This window comes from Caretta caretta, chromosome 6, assembly GCF_965140235.1.
Source record: "Caretta caretta isolate rCarCar2 chromosome 6, rCarCar1.hap1, whole genome shotgun sequence".
Taxonomy (NCBI): Eukaryota; Metazoa; Chordata; order Testudines; family Cheloniidae; genus Caretta; species Caretta caretta.
The window spans coordinates 123149170-123172304 of NC_134211.1; positions in this window are offsets into that span (position 1 = coordinate 123149170).

The following is a 23135-nucleotide window of genomic DNA, read 5'->3' on the forward strand; positions in this document are numbered from 1 at the left end:
GCAGTGCATGCTTCAACACAGGCTAGCCCGGCAAGTAATTACCCAGGGTTTGTGGTGGGCTTCTCCAGTCTGTACTGAAGCGCATGCTGCTGCTGCTGCTTTACTACTACCAGGACTCGAGCTAGCTCCATCTAAGCTAGCTTGGGTGTGTCTACTTAAGCTGCAATCAGACCCTGTGATTGCAATATAGAGATACCCTCAGTCTGCTTCTCTAGCACTATCTGTGTACTGTTATTCTAAAAGGTGTTTATGGCTGCACAGACCTTGTGCTAGCCACCCTTCATTCAAGTTAAATGGAAGAAATAATTGAGCACCTTGATGGAGTGAGACGGCTAAAACAGAAGAAACCACCATCCAAAGTACTAGATCTCATGGGAAGGGAGAATAAGAGGGATTTCCCTGGGACTGATTGCAAATGCTGGGGCATTGATCTGGAGTCCTATGCAGAAAGTCAGAGTAGCATTTGTGAGCATGGCCCTGAGAAAGAGCTCCTTGGGGCACAGGACACGGTTGCCAACTTTCACATGGCAAATAAGCACCCCGACTTTGACAATAAGCCAAAAATCAAGCTAATCCCATTTCAAAACAAGCCAATCCCTAAGAACCCCAACACTCTATGTGACTAGATCCCTCCGAAGTGCAGTCTGGGACTGTGGTGGGCCCGCTGTGCACCCCGACACACTCTCCCTCTTCCCCTGGCTTGCCCCTTGACCCTGCTCGCCAGGAGCCAATAAAAAAAAAAAAGCGGCAGCAACAAGCTGCAAGAAGCTACAAGCCAAAAACTATCCAACAAGCAACTCACAAGCCAATTAAGCCAAAAACAAGGCCAATTTCTGCATTTTTCCCCGCGGGTTTGGCATGTCTGGCACAGGACTGTCTGCGAAGCCTGCCTTGGAAATCATGAGCAAGGAAACTGCCTGCTGTTTGTTCATTCAGTGTTCAGGGAAACAGGGCTTTGTGTACATTCTTTTGAAGTAAACAGGATCGCATTGAGGAAACAGCTGATTCACATAATCAATTTCTCTTCCTAATGGGAACAGCCCAGTAAGGCTCTGAATATTGGCCAACTGCTCGGCTGTCTTCTCCTTAGTATTGGTGAGAGAGTCTTTGCCGTGGGTCCTGTCATTTGGAGTGAACTACCTCTTATCCTCACTGCTTTCACCTCTTTTCAAATCCCCGCTGAAGAAAGAATCTTTTTGGTCAGTTTAACTTTATTTCTTTGGGGAAAAGGATTTTGTTTTGCTCAACCATCTCATTGCATGTGACCCCAGAAAGCTGTTTTCTCGTGCATTATGTCAGAAAGATGATGTACAAAATGAAGTTGTATGGACAAAATGGATAACAGTTACTATAGTGTTCACACTAGAAGAACATCTTTACCCATCTTCGCTGAACCCCCTTAGGTGTTTTAGTTTACTTGGCATCTGCTTTTGCTATCATTTTGGTTGCCACAGTAACTCATAGCAAGAGCGCCATAAAATTTCACCGCTGATAGCATTGTGAAGTCTCAGCTATGGCTCAGTACAACAATTTTCCGCAATGGAAAATCGTTGCAATTAGACCATATATATCTGTCTCATACTGTCAATGCCTAGGTCAGAGATGCTTCTTGCTGAGAAGCTGTGACTGCTACAATTTGCCCAGTGATCTTAAAAAAAACCATGTAGTCTGTAAGGATGCACACGTCGTGCTGCAGCGGTCACAAAATGAAAGTTGTCTGGTGGCTTTTAATGGCTGATGTGTTTCAGTGGTTGCACATCCACTTAGTTACATAAAGAAACTAGGGAGGTAAATTTTAAACAGTTAACAGGTAAGCATTAGTCTTATCGGTTAACCCACCCTAACTGTTAACCTTCAACCCCAGGCCAGCAAATCCCAGCCCCAGCCGCGCCAACTGGCTGACCCCTGCTGTGCTGGGTGGAGCAGCCCCAGCTGCCCACCAGCTGGAGCAGCCCCGGGCCGGCCGGCCAACTCTAGCCGCATCGGCTGGCTGACCCCAGCCCTGGGCTGGCTAGAGCAACGCCAGCTGGAGCGGCCCCAGCCCCTCTCCCTTTAATCGGTTAACCGATTAAACGGTTAACTTTTTAAACAATATTTACATCCCTAAAAGAAACACACTGAGGTCCCATCTTAAAGAAGGGTTTTATAAGTTCAACACTTGAGGTTTGAGCCTAAAAGACATGGTGAGACCCATTGACTTCAAATGGGAGTTACAGTACTCAGCCATCCTAAAGATCAGATTAAATTGAACACAGGCAAAATATACCTGAATACCAGGCATATTGCATTTCATAACCTACACACCTCTTCAAGAGAGAAACATTTGTGCTATAAATAAGTAAAATACACCAATCATCCTACTAAGGAACATTTTCTTTGGCCTTCCATGCACTTGCTCCATAATATTTGAGTCCAAAACAAGACAATTATGCAAGGCTTTCAAGCTGTGCCAACTGGAATGAGGGATTTTTAATTTTTTTTTAAAGGTTAAATTTTAAGTGCCTCATTCAAACACAGAGCAAAATCCTTCATCAGAGGAAAGAGTTAATTTTAAGGAAGTTTAACAAACTGAGGGAGCTTCCAACACAGAGAAGTGAGGCTTCGAAGGTCTGTGTGTTGTCTTCCAAGTGAAGAAAAATATGCTTTTTCCCCATTGGCACAAATTCATGACTGCCAGACTCACACAGCCTCTGCATTTGGTTCATAGATCTGTTTAATGATCTGGTAGGTGGGTTGCCTGAAGGCACCAAGGATGATGCTTGGGCTCACAAAGAATTGTTGAAATGTACTTTGCATAGCTTGCCTTGTCTAATTTTCTCTGGCCTGTACTGCCAAGGTACTTGCAAAAATAAAGCCTGGTATTTCTTCCTTCTTCCTCGCCCTCTCCCTCCCCAATTTCTTAGCCACTTGTTTTGCATAAGTCTGTGATGATTAATTTTTTTGGAATCTGAAGACTCCTGAGCATAAAATAGTATCTGTAGTCCTCAGAATATTGGATTTGTCCACATTGTTTTCTTTCACTGCCCTTTAAATAACAGCAATAATCAACCCCATGTCCTGGATGTTAAGTATCCATATTGTTTAGACAAGATATAGTCAAATAAAATACTGTAGAGTTTATACCTGTGACAGTCTGTATCACTATGTTTACCCCTTTTACAAGACTAAGATAAATTTTGTTCAAAATATACCTTGTGAGGTATCATTTGAAAACTCATAATTTGCTGATCATTACTGTCCTGGTAAACTATTGTGGCAACATTGTATGTAAAGTTATAAGATTCTACGGTATGATACTACTCAGACAGGTTCCAAACCAGTTTCTCAGAGACAAAAGGCAAAGTGAAGCCTCAGCAGGTGTCAACAAAATCAAATGGACTATCACCAGGTTAAGTAGCCATTCTTTGACAGGAAAAAGGGTTTGAGCGAGAAATTTACATCTTGTCAAACAAACAGCTGGAGGTTCCCATCCCCACTGACTTTGTCTCCTGAACCCCAGCTGGGGATGATTTTCAGAAGGAAAAGACAACTTTAAGAAAGGGGAACAGATGCCTCAAAATACCCCTTTTCTCTCTGCTCACAGCATCAACAACACCTGAAAGACAAGGAAAGTAACACTGAACTAGGGGAGGCATCTTGGCTGGATGGAAACCAGCCAGTAAGATTGCTGAAGCATGTGGTGAGAGAGACATTTGCTTTGAATTCATTTAGCTTGTTAAGTTATATATTAGTTGTGTTTTATCTTTTATTTTCTTGTAACTAATTCTGACTTTTATGCCTCACTACTTGTAATCACTTAAAATCTATCTTTCTGTAGTTAATACATTTGTTTTATTTAAACCAGTGTGTTTGGATTCAGAGTAACAGCCATGTTAGTCTGTATTCGCAAAAAGAAAAGGAGTACTTGTGGCACCTGAAGTGTTTGGGAAACTCCATTTGAGATAACAGGATTTGTGCATATCATTTTCTATTAATAAAATGCTAGTCTGTATATGAGCTTGTGTTGTCCAGGAGAGGGCTGGGCGGTACAAGATGCACATTTCTGGGGGAAAGTCTGGGACTGGGAATTTGCTGGTGTTGCTCTGCAGTGTAATTCAAGAGTGGTTTGACAGAGCTCTCATACAGTATAGCTGGGAGTAATTTACATGCTGGAGGCAGTGTGAGAGCAGATCGGGAGTGGTTGTTCTCACAGCAAAGCAGTGTGAAAGGCACCCCAGGCTGGAAAACTGAGGGGACATAGCTGTTCAACTGTGCAATTTGTACCCTGGGGTAATGTCACAATGCCTTTTAATACAAGGATTTTTAAGCCCTCTTAATTTTCTTTCCTAACTGGCATGGGAGTTCAAATGAGAAGGCTCTTTTGTGGAATAACATTTGACTGAGAAGTTTATGTCATCATCTTGTATCAGTGAATTAGCAATGCAATTTTTAATTAAGATACTCATCTCCATTAGGTGAAGAAAAGTGACTCTCCACTGCCTATGTCGTTTGGGTTGCTAAGGGCACCTACTCGTGTTCTCCTAGTATTATACGTAAAGGATAAACTTGGTTCTGTGCATTTAAATACTGTCTTAACATTACATGTTGTGTCTAACTAAAATAGACCATTCCTAGATTGGGTTTCTGAAAATCTATCCGTTCTTAAAGGATTCTGGATGATAGGTCCATCAATGGCTATTAGCCAGGATGAGCAGGGATGGTGTCCCTCGCCACTGTTTGCCAGAAGCTGGGAATGGGCGACAGGGGATGGATCACTTGATTACCTGTTCTGTTCAATCCCTCTCGGGTACCTGGCATTGTCCACTCTTGGAAGACAGGATACTGGGCTAGATGGACGTTTGGTCTGACCTAGTATGGCTGTTCTTATGTTCTGCTGCAATAGTTACTCACTGAGGCACTCCAACAAGCCATATGCTCCTTCCCTGCACACTCGTGATTTCTTTTGCATTTCTGTTTACTGATTAGAAAAATAAGTAACTACTGGGTAAATCTTACCTTCCCCTTTTTGTTGCTGCAAGAATGAGTAGTGCAACATGACAGAGATGTACGTTCAACTTACAGGGCTGTAAGTTGTTTCAAAGAAGTGGCTGCTCTGGTGTTGGCCAATGTTGGCATTTCAATAGCCTTTAACAGTGTGCTTGGGCTTGGACAGCTTGGTTAACTAGTTTGGGATGTGTTCTTATTACTAGATGGCAGAAGCAGAGTGGTTATTTAAGTGAAATGTCTGGATTTGCCAGTTAAGGGTGTTGTGGGCTGCGTAACTCTTATCAGCCCACTGGCTGGGGATGGATTCAGAGCATTGTGACAGCAGATTCTGACATGACGTTTCTTGTTTAATCTTTTTTCCAGTGTGAAATGTGTCCCAAATCCAGTCTCCATGAGCATGCCCCTTCCTGTGCATGTGGATTATAGCACCATAGTAGCATGTCCTAAAAGGAGCAGGAAATGTGACCCCTTATGAGGTGGCTCAACAACGCACATTCTGTTTGCTAGTCAGAGCTATTTCACATTAGGCCATATAATCTCCATGTTGTGAAATACACTTCATGAAAAATGTTTGAAACTTTTCTGATGAAATATAATGGATGGCAAAAAAATTCCTGTTTTACCTCTCCTATCTATAGTATTTCCAAGGCACTGGGCTCAATTCTGGCCTCAAGCGATTAGACTGAGAGCAACAGAACCTTATTTTACCTACCTGTGACATCCTCTTGCCACAGAAATAAAAAAACAAAGGGGTGTTGTGTAGTAATACCTGCCATTCTGTGGTTTTTGCTGGTGTATGTATGTATATGAAAGTGATAATCAATTTCAGAGGTAGCTGCACTTTGTTTCTCCCACTTCAGCTCAGTTGTACACTGCTGGTAAAGTGTTTAGAGATCCCAGGATGAAATAAATGAAGACCAAGCACAGCAGCGTTGCTGCTCTATATTGGCGCAAACCCTGCTACAGAAGCACTGACTTGACACATGTTCATTCCTAGTGTGCCAGGTACCAACATTGTGCTTGGCAGTCTACCAAGGAGTAAAACGGATACGTGAAATGATGGAAAATGTAGGACAATGAACTGGACTGGTAGAAATTTAGTGAAGCAGGCTAATCAGCTTCCTGCCTGCCTACTGCAAAACCACACCAGGAACATTATTTTTAACTTAAGAGTGACTTTTCAAAAGCGCTTAGCATTTGCTTTGGTAAATGCCAATGGTAAAACTCCTGATTTAAATTAAAATAGATGAATGACAAGTGCTTTTGAAAATCCCATCTTAAAGGTTTTGCAAGTACCCATACAATTGCTGCACATCCTGGCATCATATTTGTCCAGTACAAATGAATCTCTCTCTCTCTCTCTCTCTGTAGGTATTTACTAATAATGTTCTTGATTATTTAAAAGACCCTGGCTTGTTAACAATACATAGGGGCAGATCCTGAGCTGATAGAAGCAGAAGACGTGGCTCATGATTTTGAAAATGTTCCTTTAATGAAGTCCCTGGACCGTTTTATATCACTCCACATTTTCTCATGTTGGCCTAATCCAGGCCAAAGGGCCAGGCAAGGACAAGACAGGTCTTGCATTTCACTGCACTTCATACAAGGGAGACTAAGGCTCTCAAGGAAACACATACAGCAAAATCATCCCCTCAACCTGACAACTTAAGAGATGTGAGAAAACTACAGGAATGAAAGAAGGAAGTGTGTATCCCACAAAGTAAAGGTCTCCAAATTTTTTGCTGCATTCTACATTATGCAAAATACTAAACTTTCATTTAAAAAAATTAATATCTTTTTCCACTGGAAGAATAAACTGCCATTCTGTAAAACGATAGGCTACTACCTTGTTAACACAGTTTTGCAGAAAACTAACAGCAGTAGCAAAGAGGAGAATCTTATGCTCCCTCATTCACCAAAGCCACGCAAAACTAATATCCACCAAGGTTGTGAAATGAGCCACTTGATGTGAGATTCAATTGGACATGAATGACAGAGGAAATTCAAAAGAATCGTTCCAAGATGTGTGTTGCCTGGAAACTGTGTCCAGTGTACAAATCACATTATTGATCCCAGGATGATAATGCCACAAAGTAAACGAGTAGAGAGATGCAGGGACACAACTACTAAATTAGTTTCCTTTAATCAAAGGCTTGATCTTGTTTTAGATGAAGGTTTATAGAAGACTGCTGCTTTTAAGGGAAGAGCAGTTATAATCTTTGGTGTAAATAGAGTTGCCTTATTATATTTGTTTTCAGATTACAATTTTTATACCTTGTAATCAGCTGGAAATGTTTATAACACCAGACGGTTTAATTTTAATGTATTTTATATTTGTTGTTTGTTTATATAGCAGAAGATCTGTGTGGGGAAATAGGTAAGACGGAAGCTATGCCTCTATAGCTTCACCCCCAATCCTTCCACCATCCCCACAGCAGCTCCTTTGTGGAGAGGTTCTCATGTGTTCATTATGATAAGTATTTACCAGGACCCCATTGTGCTAGGTGCTTTTCAAACACAGGACAAAGAGATGGTCCCTGCTCCAAAGCTCTGTGGTATGGTTTGGAGCATATGGGGCTGAGCAAAATTGCTCTTTGCAGCATCATTTTCTCCTCTAACACCAGAGGACTTTTGCAGGTAAGTTAATGGAGAGGGTGCATTATAGGAAAACTGTGAGTGGAAACTTGCAGTGTTTCCTGTCCCCTAGGGAGAAGAAGGCCACATAGGGGTATGGTGCCTTAAATACTCATCTATTTTGTTTTTTTATTCTAGATGCTGGAATTCTACTACATTTAACTCAATGTTTCTTTAAACTGACAGATCCAGATCCAAATGACTGATGAATCATAGCACTGAGAGAAATGTTCCGTGTGTATTTAATAGTCTATAGGAAATAAGTAAGTACTTTGTGACATCGTCACTGATTATTGCTGTATTCAACGTGTACACCTGTGTATATCGTTATTCACCTTACACATTCCAGTTAAATTCTGCTTAAATGCTATTAGCAGCATTTATTTGAACCATCCTATTCTCCTCTGAGCTGTTAATGGTATATTATGGCAATAGAGACTACAGCGGACAGTTAGAGAGTCTCTTTATTAGCAAACATTGCACAATTTGGTTCTTTTAAGAGCGTGAATCCTGAAAGGTGTTGAGACCTCTCAGCTCCCCAGGACTTTAATCAGAATTCGGGGTGCTCCTTACCTCACAAGATTGAGCCCCAAGAGCCCCAAAGCCCACTGAAGTAAACGGAAAGACTCTTATTGACATCAGTGGCTTAGGATCAAGTCCTAAATGAGCAATAATGCTTTTGGCAGATTTGCCTCGCTTCTCCAAAAATGAACATCTCCTCTCATTTGCATTCTATACTCTCCGAAGACAGAGGTGCATCTTTTCAGCACCTTATCAGCCAAAAACTTGGAATGCTGTAGGTCTCATTTTGTTTTGTGCTGTTCAAAATGGTCTGCGCTCGCAAGTCACTGCGTTGTCTTTGCCACTGTGATGCCTCTTCTCTCTGCTTTGTGTAATCCACCAAGTTTGGCAACTTTTGGGGGCATATATCTTAAGGAGGTACCTGTTGCAGGGCCGAATGATGGATGAAGCCGGGTGGAGTGGTAAGAAGCGATTTATTCGGTTACAGCATCCAGACTGCTCATTCCCCTCAGTCTCACGACCAACGAAGTGAACCCCGAGTTATGGTTACAGCATCTTTTACCCTTACCCTTCTCTTGGTACCCACCCTAGCCCTTACTCTCCGAATCATCCTTTTGTTTCCTAATATGGTGAGGATTACTCCTTCCCAGATCCGACCTGTTTGCTTCCTAATATGGAGAGGTTACCTTTCCCTGGACCCTACCTATTCGATTCCTTATATGGTGCATTTTGAAGCCCTATTTTACTGGCAGATTGGGTAATTGAATAGCCTAGTTTACGGTAAGGCCCCAAATTAGGGAACTTTGTGGTTTAATTTATGAGAGAACACTACTCCTGAGGCAATACTTGTATTGCCCTCTTTCCTGTTAGACGGGGCCCCCCATGCAGCTGAGAGTCGTCTTGCTTCCAAGCTGGAGTTTCTGTGGAGAATTATGAAGGCAGGCTCTTATGCCTGGATCCCGTAGGCCAGATCCAGTGCTGAGACCCCCTTTATTCCCACACCCACAGTACCTTCTAGCCACTCCTTAAAAACTTAACAAATCAGCAAGGACTATGTCTAGCCAATGTGACATTGAGCATGTCTTGTCCTTTTGTGCTACAAAGTTGTAGTTGGCATTCTGTCAGCTGACTCTGCTCTTCATACTGGTGTTTGATTATAAACTTATTGTTGTGCCAGATAAGGCTAATTGCTCCAGCCATTCCTCTTGATTATCCTTTCAAAACAGGCAGTGGCACAGCATGCAACAGCAGGGTGACTACAAACTGATGTAGCTGTGAAAGCAACCACTTACTGCTGCTGTAATTATTAACGTTGCGGCAAAAAGCCAATGCTTCTCCTCTTCCAGGAGAGGAGGAGAGCCAAAAAAATGACAGGGGTGGGAATGTGAGGATGAGAGGAGGGAGTGCTGGCTCCAGAGCATGCTACGGTGTTCTCCGTGACCCCGTCAGACCCAAATGCTAAGGAGACTGGACTTTACAGATGGACAGGGAAAGGCAGATGGAAAGAGGTGAGGCTGGGAGGATGGCTGCACTCACCTTCCCTACTATGCAGAATACCCAAGTGAGTGAACGTTGAAGTGGCCTGTATCAATGTATGGCAGGGGTGGGCAAACTTTTTGGCCCAAGGGCCACACCTGGGGGGGGAAGTTGAATGCAGGGCTAGAGCTGGGGCTGGGAGTTGGGGTGTGGGAGGGAGTGTGGGAGAGGGTGCGGTGTGCAGGAAGGAGCTCAGGGCCAGGGGTTGGGGTGCAGCAGGGGATTGGGGTGCGGCAGGGGGTTAGGGAGCTCAGGGCAGGGGGTTGGGGTTCAGGGTACAGGAGGGGATTGGGGTGCTGGCTCCGGCCCGGCCTGGCTTACCTTGAGCGGCCCCAGGGTGGCAGAGGCACACAGTGGGGCTAAAGCAATCCAGTGGTAGTACTGCCCTGCAGAGTGGCTGGTTTCTTGAGGCACTGAGGGGTGGGCAGGTAAAGTTTTCTATACAGTAGGTCATCTTATGACACTACATATCACTACGGGCAGCGCGTGGCTTACACCCAGATCACTATAAATACACTTAACACTAAAACTTTGATGATTCAGAAGGCAGTGCAAGATCCTGCTCAGACTTCTGCAGATGCAACTCAAACACCAATAGAAATGGGTTCTTCTAGGAATTCACAAGGCACTTGCAGTAACTTTGAAAAAGGAACAATCACCATGAGTAAAAATGGAAACCAGACCCTAGAATTCCTAAGCATATAATAGTGTGACTCAGGCACAACTTTGTTCTCATGTTTTCTAAGAAATAAATGAAAAAGATTAGGCATGTCACAGTGGGTACACGATGATGGTTTAATAAACTCTTCTTCATTCCTATCCCCATTTACTCGCATCTTTTGTTTGATTAAAATAGTCTTTCAAATGCTTATCGTATAGTTATGTATCTTGGAGGAAATAAAGCAGGGCCTACCGAGCAAATCTTTAACCTGTGAAATAGGCACTGTGATCAGTGGTACTCTTGTCATTGACTTCAATGAGTTTTGGCTTAGGCCCTTAATCTGCACATCTGGACTAAGGGCACTGGCACAGCCTACATAGACAGATGTTCTAGAATTTGAATCAGTTCAATTCAATGAGATATTGGTATGACAAGCTACGAAAATGTTGCCAAATGTAAAACCAAGATAGACCCCCGTCAAGTATCTGCAGAGGTATGTATCTTCCCCCAAGATTGGGTTATACACCCGTGTTCGGGTTTTGATTCCCTGTGTCAATTAGTCAGCAGTGTCTATTCCTGATCCGGCGTCATGAGCAATAAAAACAGAAGCTCTGATTTTTGCTCCCATATTGCCTCTATGTCAGTGTAACTCCACTTACTTCACCTGAACCACTCTGGGTTTACACTGGAGCAAACTGAGGTCAAAATCAGAGCCACGATATTTGGGTGTTTCTGTTTCCAACCTTGTTTTTAGTGAACGTAGCATTGGTACTAGCAGGGAGATGAGGGTAAATGAGTCATGTTCTATGACACATTTCCCTACCCTGTACTTGTCTCTTTGACCCTTTTACCATTTCCTAGGTGCCACGTGGCAACTACAGTACTTGATACTGAGAATGTAGGCAGACAGACCCCATGTGAGAAAGGACAAAAGAAGCTAATAGCATGAGTATAAAGCCGGGGAAAGGTCAAAACTTACCTGGACTGCTTCAAAGGACTTCATAGTGAGGCACAGGCTGGCCATTGCTTGCAGAAATAGAGAGAGACAGGAGAGGTTACAGCTAAACAATAGCCACCTGGAATTTAGAAATGGGCCTGAAGCAAATTCTCAGCAGCTCCAACTACCCCCAAACTTAGGGTGGAGAGTGTGTATGTACGTTATCTATTCTAATCTTTTCATCTAATACAAAAAAAAGAAAAGGAGTACTTGTGGCACCTTAGAGACTAACAAATTTATTTGAGCATAAGCTTTCGTGAGCTACAGCTCACTTCATCAGATGCATTCAGTGGATGAAGTGAGCTGTAGCTCACGAAAGCTTATGCTCAAATAAATTTGTTAGTCTCTAAGGTGCCACAAGTCCTCCTTTTCTTTTTGTGGATACAGACTAACAGGGCTGCTACTCTGAAACTCATCTAATACAGGGGTTCTCAAACTGTGGGTCAGGAACCATAAGGCTGATGTTAGACTTGCTGGGGACAAGGGCCAAAGCCCAAGCCCCCCTGCCCAGGGCTAAGATTACATGCCCCCCGCCTAGAGTAGAAGCCCTTGGGCTTCAGCTTTGCCCCTCCCACCCGCACCCGCCTGGGGCAACGGAGCTTGGGTGCTCTTGGTCTTTGGTCCCCCCCTCCTGGGGTCGTTTAGTAATTTTTGTTGTCAGAAGGGGGTCACGGTGCAATGAAGTTTGAGAACTGCTGATCTAATATATCTATGACTTGTATAAAAAAAATTAATAGTTTTTTAACTATTTAACTATTTAACCTTTTCCCCTGATCTGCCTACCCTTCCATCTGTCCTTAGCCTTTGAGCTCCTTGGGGAAGAACCATCCTTTCTTGAATATCTAGAAGGCTCCTACCACATCACGGGTACTAGCACACTGATTTGTTTATTATGGTTATGGTATCTAAGCCGTGATATAGGTCTGAATTTTGGGACTGACCTTAAGTTTTATATATATATATGATGGTGCTGAACCAAATCTATAGATGCAAACATTGGAGTGCTCAGAATCTGGTTTGGCATTTTACAGCTTAGCCCCATCTCCACTAAGCTCCCAGGGAAGGGATCATGTGTTCCTATGTGGTGTATTTGTACAGCACAATTATTAGTTATTTGTATTTCAGTAGTGCCTAGGGCCCTGGATCTGGGCCCTGGTGTGCTAAATCCTGCACAAACATGTGATCAGAGAAGGGCCCCTGCTCTGAAAAGCGTTCAGTCTAAATAAATAAGACAGATACAGTATTACCAGATGTTCAAAAATCGTGAGTCAGGACCTCAAATGTCATGAAATTACTTTAAAAACCATGAGATTTTATAACACATTGGGGTGCTCTTTTTTTTTTTTTATTGAACCTTTAGGATACACATGAGCAATGTTTTCAGGCTTTTTTCCATAAGCATGAGGGCTAGAAACTTACTTTTAAAAAAAAATGAAAACTGATATTATCATGTAATCCCCTGACTCCAAGATCTGGGGCTTTAAGGAAAAGACCGAGTATCAGGAGAGCTGGAAACACTGCAGCAGGGATGGGAAACAGAAGTGAAGCGGCTTGCCCATAGTCAGTCGGTGGTAGAGCTGGGAATCTAACCCAGGTCTCCTGAGATATAGCCTAGCGTCTAATCTACTAGACCATTGGTTTTCAACCTTTTTTTCATTTGTGGACCCCTAAAAAATTTTGAATGGAAGTGCGGACCCCTTTGTAAACCTTAGACATAGTCTGCAGACCACAGGTTGAAAACCATTATTCTATGCTAATGACAACCTTTTGTGCACCCCTTAGACATAGTCTGCGGTCCCCCAGGTTGAAAACCACAGCCCTAGAGTTTGGGTGCTGGGGGGGTTTGGGTGATGTCACAAAACAAATAAATAATCAATGAATGGTTATGATAATATATGATGGAGTGCACACTCTGTGTACTTTACCATCCCGTAAGAGCACATTTTCATTTCACTGCACACTGCAGATCCCTGTTCCACGTTTTACTCTGTGCTTACAAAAACCAGGTTCAGTAAATGGTCCCTTTTCTTATTTGCACAATGGAGTTGTCCCCCACTCCCATAGGGCCAGGGCAGGAAGGGGTTAATGAGATGGCTAGCAGACTCCACCCCAGCAACATCAGCCATAAAAGTCAAGTTGAGAGGATAGAACCTTCAGCTGGAGGAAATAAGCAGGAGAACAGGAAATTAAAGGGAGGAAGCAGAGTTTGGAGAGGGGTTAACTTTCTGGTGCTAAGATTTGTCTTCCATGCTCAGACAGACCAGAGAGCCACAGTCCGATGAAGTGAGCTGTAGCTCAAGAAAGCTTATGCTCAAATAAATTTGTTAGTCTCTAAGGTGCCACAAGTCCTCCTTTTCTTTTTGCGAATACAGACTAACACAGCTGCTACTCTGAAGTCTGCCTCAGTGAGGCAGTCTGGGCACAAGCTACATATGGGCTTTTTCTTCAACTACAGACTTAGACTTACAGACTTTTCTTCAACTACAGACTAGAGTCTTCAACTACAGACTCTACACCAACATTCCACACAAAGATGGACTACAAGCCGTCAGGAACACTATCCCCGATAATGTCACAGCTAACCTGGTGGCTGAACTTTGTGACTTTGTCCTTACCCATAACTATTTCACATTTGGGGACAATGTATACCTTCAGATCAGCGGCACTGCTATGGGAACCCGCAGGGCCCCACAGTATGCCAACATTTTTATGGCTGATTTAGAACAACGCTTCCTCAGCTCTCGTCCCCTAAAGCCCCTACTCTACTTGCGCTATATTGATGACATCTTCATCATCTGGACCCATAGAAAAGAAGCCCTTGAGGAATTCCACCATGATTTCAACAATTTCCATCCCACCACCAACCTCAGCCTGGTCCAGTCCACACAAGAGATCCACTTCCTGGACACTACAGTGCTAATAAACAATGGTCACATAAATACCACCCTATACCGGAAACCTACTGACCGCTATTCCTACCTGCATGCCTCCAGCTTTCACCCTGACCACACCACACGATCCATCGTCTACAGCCAAGCTCTGCGATACAACCGCATTTGCTCCAACCCCTCAGACAGAGACAAACACCTACAAGATCTCTGTCAAGCTTTCTTACAACTACAATACCCACCTGCAGAAGTAAAGAAACAGATTGATAGAGCCAGAAGAGTTCCCAGAAGTTACCTACTACAGGACAGGCCTAACAAAGAAAATAACAGAACGCCACTAGCGGTCACCTTCAGCCCCCAACTAAAACCCCTCCAACGCATTATTAAGAATCTACAACCTATCCTGAAGGATGACCCAACACTCTCACAAGTCTTGGGAGACAGGCCAGTCCTTGCCTACAGACAGCCCCGCAACCTGAAGCAAATACTCACCAACAATCACATACCACACAACAGAACCACTAACCCAGGAACTTATCCTTGCAACAAAGCCCGTTGCCAATTGTGCCCACATATCTATTCAGGGGACACCATCACAGGGCCTAATAACATCAGCCACACTATCAGAGGCTCGTTCACCTGCACATCCACCAATGTGATATATGCCATCATGTGCCAGCAATGCCCCTCTGCCATGTACATTGGTCAAACTGGACAGTCTCTACGTAAAAGAATAAATGGACACAAATCAGATGTCAAGAATTATAACATTCATAAACCAGTCGGAGAACACTTCAATCTCTCTGGTCACGCAATCACAGACATGAAGGTCGCTATCTTAAAACAAAAAAACTTCAAATCCAGACTCCAGCGAGAAACTGCTGAATTGGAATTCATTTGCAAATTGGATACTATTAATTTAGGCTTAAATAGAGACTGGGAGTGGCTAAGTCATTATGCAAGGTAACCTATTTCCCCTTGTTTTTTCCTACCCCCCCCCCCCCGATGTTCTGGTTTAACTTGGATTTAAACTTGGAGAGTGGTCAGTTTGGATGAGCTATTACCAGCAGGAGAGTGAGTTTGTGTGTGTATGGGGGTGGGGGGTGTGTGTGAGAAAACCTGGATTTGTGCTGGAAATGGCCCACCTTGATTATCATGCACATTGTAGGGAGAGTGGTCACTTTGGATGAGCTATTACCAGCAGGATAGTGAGTTTGTGTGTGTGGTTTTTGGGAGGGGGGTGAGGGGGTGAGAGAACCTGGATTTGTGCAGAAAATGGCCCAACTTGATTATCATGCACATTGTGTAAAGAGTTGTCACTTTGGATGGGCTATCACCAGCAGGAGAGTGAATTTGTGTGGTGGGGTGGAGGGTGAGAAAACCTGGATTTGTGCTGGAAATGGCCCAACCTGATGATCACTTTAGATAAGCTATTACCAGCAGGACAGTGGGGTGGGAGGAGGTATTGTTTCATATTCTCTGTGTGTATATAAAGTCTGCTGCAGTTTCCACGGTACGCATCCGATGAAGTGAGCTGTAGCTCACGAAAGCTCATGCTCAAATAAATTGGTTAGTCTCTAAGGTGCCACAAGTACTCCTTTTCTTTTTGCAAATACAGACTAACACGGCTGTTACTCTGAAACCTACAGACTTAATGACCATGCTGGGAGTAGGGGGGTTGTCCTGGTCTCCCTGGGGAAAGTGAGGCTCTAGAGATTAAGTGAGTTTGCCGCCATCTCCCCTCCCCAGACCTAATTCTATCCTGTACCCAATTTGAGCAATGGTATCCTGCTGACTGTCTTGTTTACCTCTTAAGTAAGAAGGGAGTTGTTTTTCCAGCACCACCCAGCTGTATCCCCCTTGATACCTCTGATGTGGCCAAATGATGTTTTAACATGGTAACTGTACATCCATGAGAAATGGAAGATTAAATCAGTGCACTGTGGTGAGATTAACTAGCAGAGCTTCCCTTCCCAGAGACCAGCTTAAATCATAGTTTAGATCAGGGGTCTCAAACGTCATTGCACCGTGACCCCTTTTGGATAATAAAAATTACTATAAAAAGAAAAGGAGTACTTGTGGCACCTTAGAGACTAACAAATTTATTTGAGCGTAAGCTTTCATGAGCTACAGCTCACTTCATCGGATGCATGCTCAAATAAATTTGTTAGTCTCTAAGGTGCCACAAGTACTCCTTTTCTTTTTGCGAATACAGACTAACACGGCTGCTACTCTGAAACCAAAAATTATTATGTGACCCCAGGAGGGGGGACTGAAGTCTGAGCCAGCCTGAGCCCCCGGTGGGAGCATGGGGGAGACGCAAAGCCGAAGTTCAAAGGCTTCAGCCCCAGGCAGGGGGCCTGTAACCTGAGTCCCTATGCCCAGGGATGAAGCCCTCAGGCTTTGGCCTCAGGCATCAGCAAGTCTAAGCTAGCCCTGGCGACCCCATTAAAATGGGGTCATGACCAACTTTGGGGTCCCAACCCACAGTTTGAGAACTGCTGGTTTAGATTAAAAAAAACCCCACATTATACTCTTGGAGATCCCTCTTAGCCCTAAGGGAGGTTTGGTGGAAATCTGCACAACGGGCAGGCCCCCCAGTAAACTCTGAGCTGCAGCAGTGGAATTACAAAGGATTGACTTTACTGGCTGAGCAGTGTGAGCAAATTTACACAGCAGCTGGCACTGTTAGTTCTTCATGCTGAAGTGCATAAAAACTAGCCATGATTATAGAGGAGGAAAATCTGTGTCCAGGACCTTTCTGGTGAATGTTATATATCACACTATCACTGCCTTGGTGCGATTCAAAACTATAATTATGCAGTTGCAGTAACATTGTAAATAGAATCTAGTATTGCATATACGAATAAGGAGAACTTTAAATATTCTCCTCCTCCTCTCCTGCCAGTTCCCTCCCAATCACTCACTCATACACACCCCCAAACTCCGAAACTAAGTTAGGGTTAAATTTCCACATAGTTTTGTTAAGTTTGCAGTTGCACAACAGCATCATCTCTTCCCTGTACCTCTTGAATATTAACCTTTTTAAATCTCCAAATTTACATGTAAACCAGGAAGTGCCAACTTAGCTTACACACGTGCTTCCCTTAAAAGAAAGTTAATTTAACAAATATCCCCCTTGTCCTGAACCTGAGAACCAGGACATGCAGAGTGAAGGTGATACTTTCCACACAATATATTTGGATAACCTTAACTCTGCCCTTTTAGGGATGACAGTAACAGACTTGGTAAGTCTGTATCTAATAATACATGGAAAATTGCCTGCTGAAGTGTATCAGTGGGTTTGTTCCTCCAGTATGTTGAGCCGCAGCAGTAAGTGACTGTTTCCGCCACCTGGCAGTTATACTTTGTGTGATATTTTTCTTCAGTGTGACGTAGCTAATTATATAGAAATGGTGACTAAGGATTGAAAGCACTGTCCCATTTCTCATTTAGTATTAGACAGCCATAGGACTCATTCCCAGCTTCTTACAATCCCCCTCCTGTTCTTAATTGGATAATTTCCTTATGGAAGCTCCAGGAAAGGCAACTTTAGTGCCTTGTTTAAACATAGAAGCTATACTGCTTAATGTGAACAGTTCATCTAGTATGTGTGTGCTTATACAGGTATAGCTTATTCCCATACAGGAAGGAGATTGATATCCAATATAAGAATGCTTCTTTTGGTTTAACTGTTCGTGGTTTTTTAAAAATATCACACTACTGGCATAGTTATACTGGTACAAAACTTGTGTGTATACCAAGCCCATGAACTCCCAAGCTCTGTTAGTCTTTCATTGTACAGAACACAAGTAATAAAGTCAGCTCAGTGCATCCATTTAGGTCTCTACGGGAACAGTAATAAGTATCTAGTGGGCCTTATGGAGGGACTTTTTGGATTATGTGAAATCAGAGTCCTGTCTGTTTGTGCTGGACACTGATATAATGGTAGTGTCTATTATGGAAGCATAAAGTATTGATACTCAAGTTTCTCATGGCATCCCAAAGAGGACAGAGTTATGGTTGTCCGGAAGTAGTGGAGATGTTACCTTAACATTACATTTTCTGGCTTTGTCAAGTTTCTGGAGTTAAAGTGTAACATTCTTCTACGGGATATTGTACATCAGTTTCGGGCCCCTGGTCTGATGAAGTAGATCAGTGGTTTTCAACCTGTGGTCTGAGGGGTCCTCAGACTATGTCTAAGGGGTCTGCGACAGGTTGTCATTACCATAGAACAGTGATTCTTCTTCAAGTGATGGATTCCAAACATGGCTACACATGTGTGCCATGCTCTGGAGTCAGAGCGATTCGTAGCAGGGTCGGTTGATGTGCATGAGTGTCGTTCATCATCCTCATGTCTGCAGCTGAGGCTATAAGAGGCCATGCAGGATAACGTTGCTCCAGTTCCCTCTTACTGTCACATGGCCTGAGTCAGAACCCCTGTTCCCCCACACTCTTAGCCTAGCTAAGAGAGTGCTTTGTCCATTCTTCTTCCTTGTAAATCGTTCTCAATAGTGCTTTTCTTGTTTTTTGTAGTGTAGTTAGTTGGGTTCGCTCTCTACCAGAGTTCATCTCCTGTTGGAGAGGTCTCCCATCCCAGGGATTATGCCCCATCAAGTTGGCTTCAAAAACTGTGCATTGTGCCCGCACTTCTTCTCAGTGAGTGGTGAGCACCAGTGGTTTCTGTACAGCCTTAGCGAAGCTCACGTGGTCACTAGCTGCACCATCTGCCATTCGTTCCTGTCCCAGGTATGGGAAGCTGGGGAACTTCATCTCCGCAAGTTCCTCATGGAAGAGGCTATGCGCCCACTTGCGCAATTGGATCCATAACTGGCGTAACTACCAGAGAGGAGTGGAGCAGCCCTCCATCTACCTCCCGGGCACTGGGTCTGTCGGTACCGCCAAGGTGCAACAAGCCCCACTGTAGCGAGGCGGTCTGGTTCCCCGCTGCCCCAGAGAGGGATGAGCCCCTCCTGACACCAAAATGGGCGGAGCCAGCAAGTCCTGCGCCCGCCCCCCAGAGGTGAAGGCACAGGACTTAGGAAGTATAAAAGCCCAACCCCAGAGCTTACTTGAGGGCAGCCGCCAGAAAGGCCAGATGCCTCTGGCCTAGCTCCCGGTTGGGAGACCCTGGCGATATACGGCAGACCCGAGGACTGGCCTGACCTGCCAACGTCTGATGCCGACCAGAGCGCAGAGGAGCTGCCCAGCCTGCCCCTCGCCAGTTACTCAGAGGACCTCATGGTGCTTGACCCCCCAGAGGAGCTGCCTGGCTTGCCCCTCACCAGTTACCCAGAGAACCCCATAGTGCTGGATCCCCCGGAGGACACCATCCAGACCCAGGTACCTCCCGAGGGGGAGTTCAGAAGTAGACCGGGGGCAGCCGACCTGAGTCTGGCTGCAGCACTGCCAGAGCCTATGTCAGTGTATTGCAGCCAGGATCCCCACTGACTCGGCAGCAGGCCTTCTGCTGCTGCTAGGGCCCCGGGCTGGGACGCAGTGGAGTGGGCGGGCCTGCATCCCTCCTGCCACCCCAGCTTGTGGTTGACAGTCTCCCCATCGCCCAGGCCCTTCGGAGCCAAGAGCCTGGGTTTGTTGTTTACCTGCCTTGCTCAGCCACCTAAGGGCCTGAGCCATTGACTCTCTGCTGTCCTGCCGTGACCCAGGGCCTGGGCCTGCTAATGGCATGAACTGCTGCTCAGCTCCCGCCTGAGGACCTGAGCCCTTGCCTCACTATTGCCTGTCAGCCATGGGCCGGGCACAAATGACTGTCTGTGTTTGCCTCTATTGCTCCCGCTGCGAGAGACTCCTGCAGACAGGCTAATTCCCCGTCAGCGACTGGAAGGAAGTAGCGAGGTGGTGTGGTTCCCCACTGTCCTGGAGAAGGATGAGCCCCGGCCAAACCTCTCTACACATGACGGAGAACATGGGCAGCAGTCCCCCGATCCCTGTGAGAAGGGGTCTGAGGAGGAACATGCCCAGGATGACCATGGACAAGCTTTATTAAGTTCTTGGCCCAGAGCAAGCAGCAGGCAGCCCCGCTCCAACAGCAGCAGCAGCTAGTCCAGCAGTTAGGGGCACAGCAGCAACAGCTGATTTTGGAGCTGGGATGCCAGAACCGGACCACTAGCAACAATGTCTGCAGCAGTTGGCGACTCTGCTACCCCGTCCTGCGGAACACCAGCTGGGAGACACTGCTGGGCCATCCAGCGTAGCCCCACCAATCCAGTTGACCAAGATGGGCCCCAACAATGACCCCGAGGCCTTCCTCGTGACCTTTGAAAGGGTGTCATTAGTTGCAGGGTGGGTCTGAAACCAATGGGCCACCCTCCTGGCCCCGTTTCTGATTGGGACTGCCCAAACCGTGTACTGAGGGCTATCTACAGAGGAAGCACGGGACTACACCCGGGTAAAGGCAGCAATCCTAGATGCCTTGGATGATAGCCCGGAAACCTTCCAGCAGCAGTTCTGGAGTCTGACCTATCCTATGGGCACCTGACCTATCCCACGAGCACCCCAGTTGGTGGCCCAGGAGCTGAGGGAGGCATGCAAGCGGTGGCTACAGCCTGAGAGTTCCCCCAGATGAGCTCATTGAGCAAGTTATCCTGGAACAATTTGTCCACATCCTCCTGCCGCAAGGAAGGGCCTGGGTCCTCTGCCATCGGTCTGCAACTCTAGCCACCGCCGTCACTCTGATGGAGGATTTCCTTGCGGCTGAGACCCCGGTGGGACTGGCTATTCGAGCTCACCCACCAGGGCCCAAACGCCCTAACCTAGAGAAGAAGGGGAGAGCCCAGACCGAACTGCGAAACTCTTCGCGGAGCCAGGAGCCCCGGTGTAGATGTCCTGAGGTGCCGGTTCGACAAGCCCCAGCGCCCCTGAACCAGAGGTCAGGGGGACCAATTGAAGCCCCGCAAGGGGCCCAGTGGGAGTGTCCGCCTGGCCTGGGCACCCAGAGCTCAGACCTGTTTCTCCTATGGGAAATATGGACACCTGCAACGTGACTGCACCGAAATGGACTGCAGCTTCAGTCACGTTTGCGTGGGAGAAACCTGTGCCCCATGGCTGCAGGCCACCAAGATTATGGTGCCAGTAGTTGTCAGGGATTGCCCGACCCTGGCCCTGATTAGCATCTGGCCACAGCCTCAATCAATCTGCTAAAACTTAGGCCTCCCAGCTGATCCGCACCTGGGGACGATCCGGCTGCAGTACAGCCCTACCCCAGTGCCCGAGTCCAGCTAACCATGGATGGGGTCATGTGGCTGATGGTGGTTGGCCTGGCTCCTCGACTAGCCTACCCAGTGATCCTGGGACATGATTGGACAGACTTCCCAGGGGTCCTTCGTTCGAATGCTGAGGAAGGCCCTGAGGTCACCCTAGCGCTGGAAGGGGACTGCCCCAAGATCCGCTCAGAGGAGGGGAGGAACCAGACTCCAACGGACAGGGAGGAGAGCCTGAGGACCCCCCGCTGGGGCCTGCCGTTGAATCCATGCTTAGCACCCACTTTTGCCAGGACCAAAGGGAGGACCCCACCCTCAGTCGAGCGTATGAGCAGCTAGCAGCCGTTGATGGGACCCTGATCTATCCGTGCCAGGCAAAGCTATGGCCCCATTTTGAGTTGCGCCATGACCATCTCTTTCGGGTGGAACAAGACCCCCACACCGGACAGCTCCGGACCCAACTGCTCGTGCCTCGATGTCACCAGTGAGCTGTAATGAAACTTGCCCACGACATCCTGGCTGCAGGGCACTTGGGCCATGAAAAGACCCTCACCCGAATTCTGACACAGTTCTTCTGGGCCAGTGTGCACCAGGAGGTGAAGAACTATTGTAGTTCCTGTCCAGAATGTCAGCTAGCTGCTCCCCCATGGATGCCCAAGGCCCCACTGATTTTCATGCCTGTTGTAGAAACGCCGTTCGAGTGAGCGGCCATGGACTTGGTGGGCCCCCTTCCAAAAAGCATTGCTGGATTTCAGTATGTGCTGGTCATTGACTATGCCACCCATTTCCCCAAAGCAGTACCGCTACAGAGCCTCACCGCCCGAACCATCGCTGATGAACTCATTAAGCTCTTCACCCGCGTGGGCCTGCCCCAGGAAATCCTTACTGACCAAGGCACCAACTTCACCTCCCAGCTGCAGTGTAAGCTGCAACCTCCCAGCTGCAGTGTAAGCTGCAACTTCACCTCCCAGCTGCAGTGTAAGCAGACCCAGTGCCTCCTGCAGGTGTTCCTGCGAACCTTCACAGTCCAACCGGACAACATGACCCTAGTTCATCATACCATTCAGACGGAGCCCGGAGCGGTGATCCGGAAGCTGACCAGGCCCTTGCCGCACCTCATGCAGCAAGTCGTTGAGGAGGAAGTACAGGCTATGCTCGACCTGGGAGTCATTGAACCATCGCAGAGCGAATGGCGCAGCCCGCTAGTGCTGGTACCCAAACCTGATGGAACACGGCACTTTTGTATTGACTTCTGATACATCAATACCATTTCAAAATTCGCTGCATATCCGATGCCCCGTGTAGATGAACTACTGGGCTGTTTAGGGGAGGCCTACTTCCTCACCACACTCAGTCTGAGCAAAGGGATCCCCCTCGACCCTGCCTCCAGGGAAAAGACCGCATTTGCCACCCCAAAGGGTCTGTATCAATTTACTCAGATGCCCTTCAGCCTCCATGGGACACCAGCAACGTTTCAACGGCTGATGGACTGCATCCTCCAACCCCACCAAGATTACACTGCTGCATACCTGGATGATGTGGTTGTCTATAGCTGCCATTGGGAAGACCACCTAGAGCGGGTAGCCGGGTTGATGGCCAATCCAAAAAATGCTGCATTGGATGGCAAGAGACCACATATCTCGGGTACACCAAAGGGAGAGGACAAGTGAAGCCCCTTGTGGGAAAGGTTC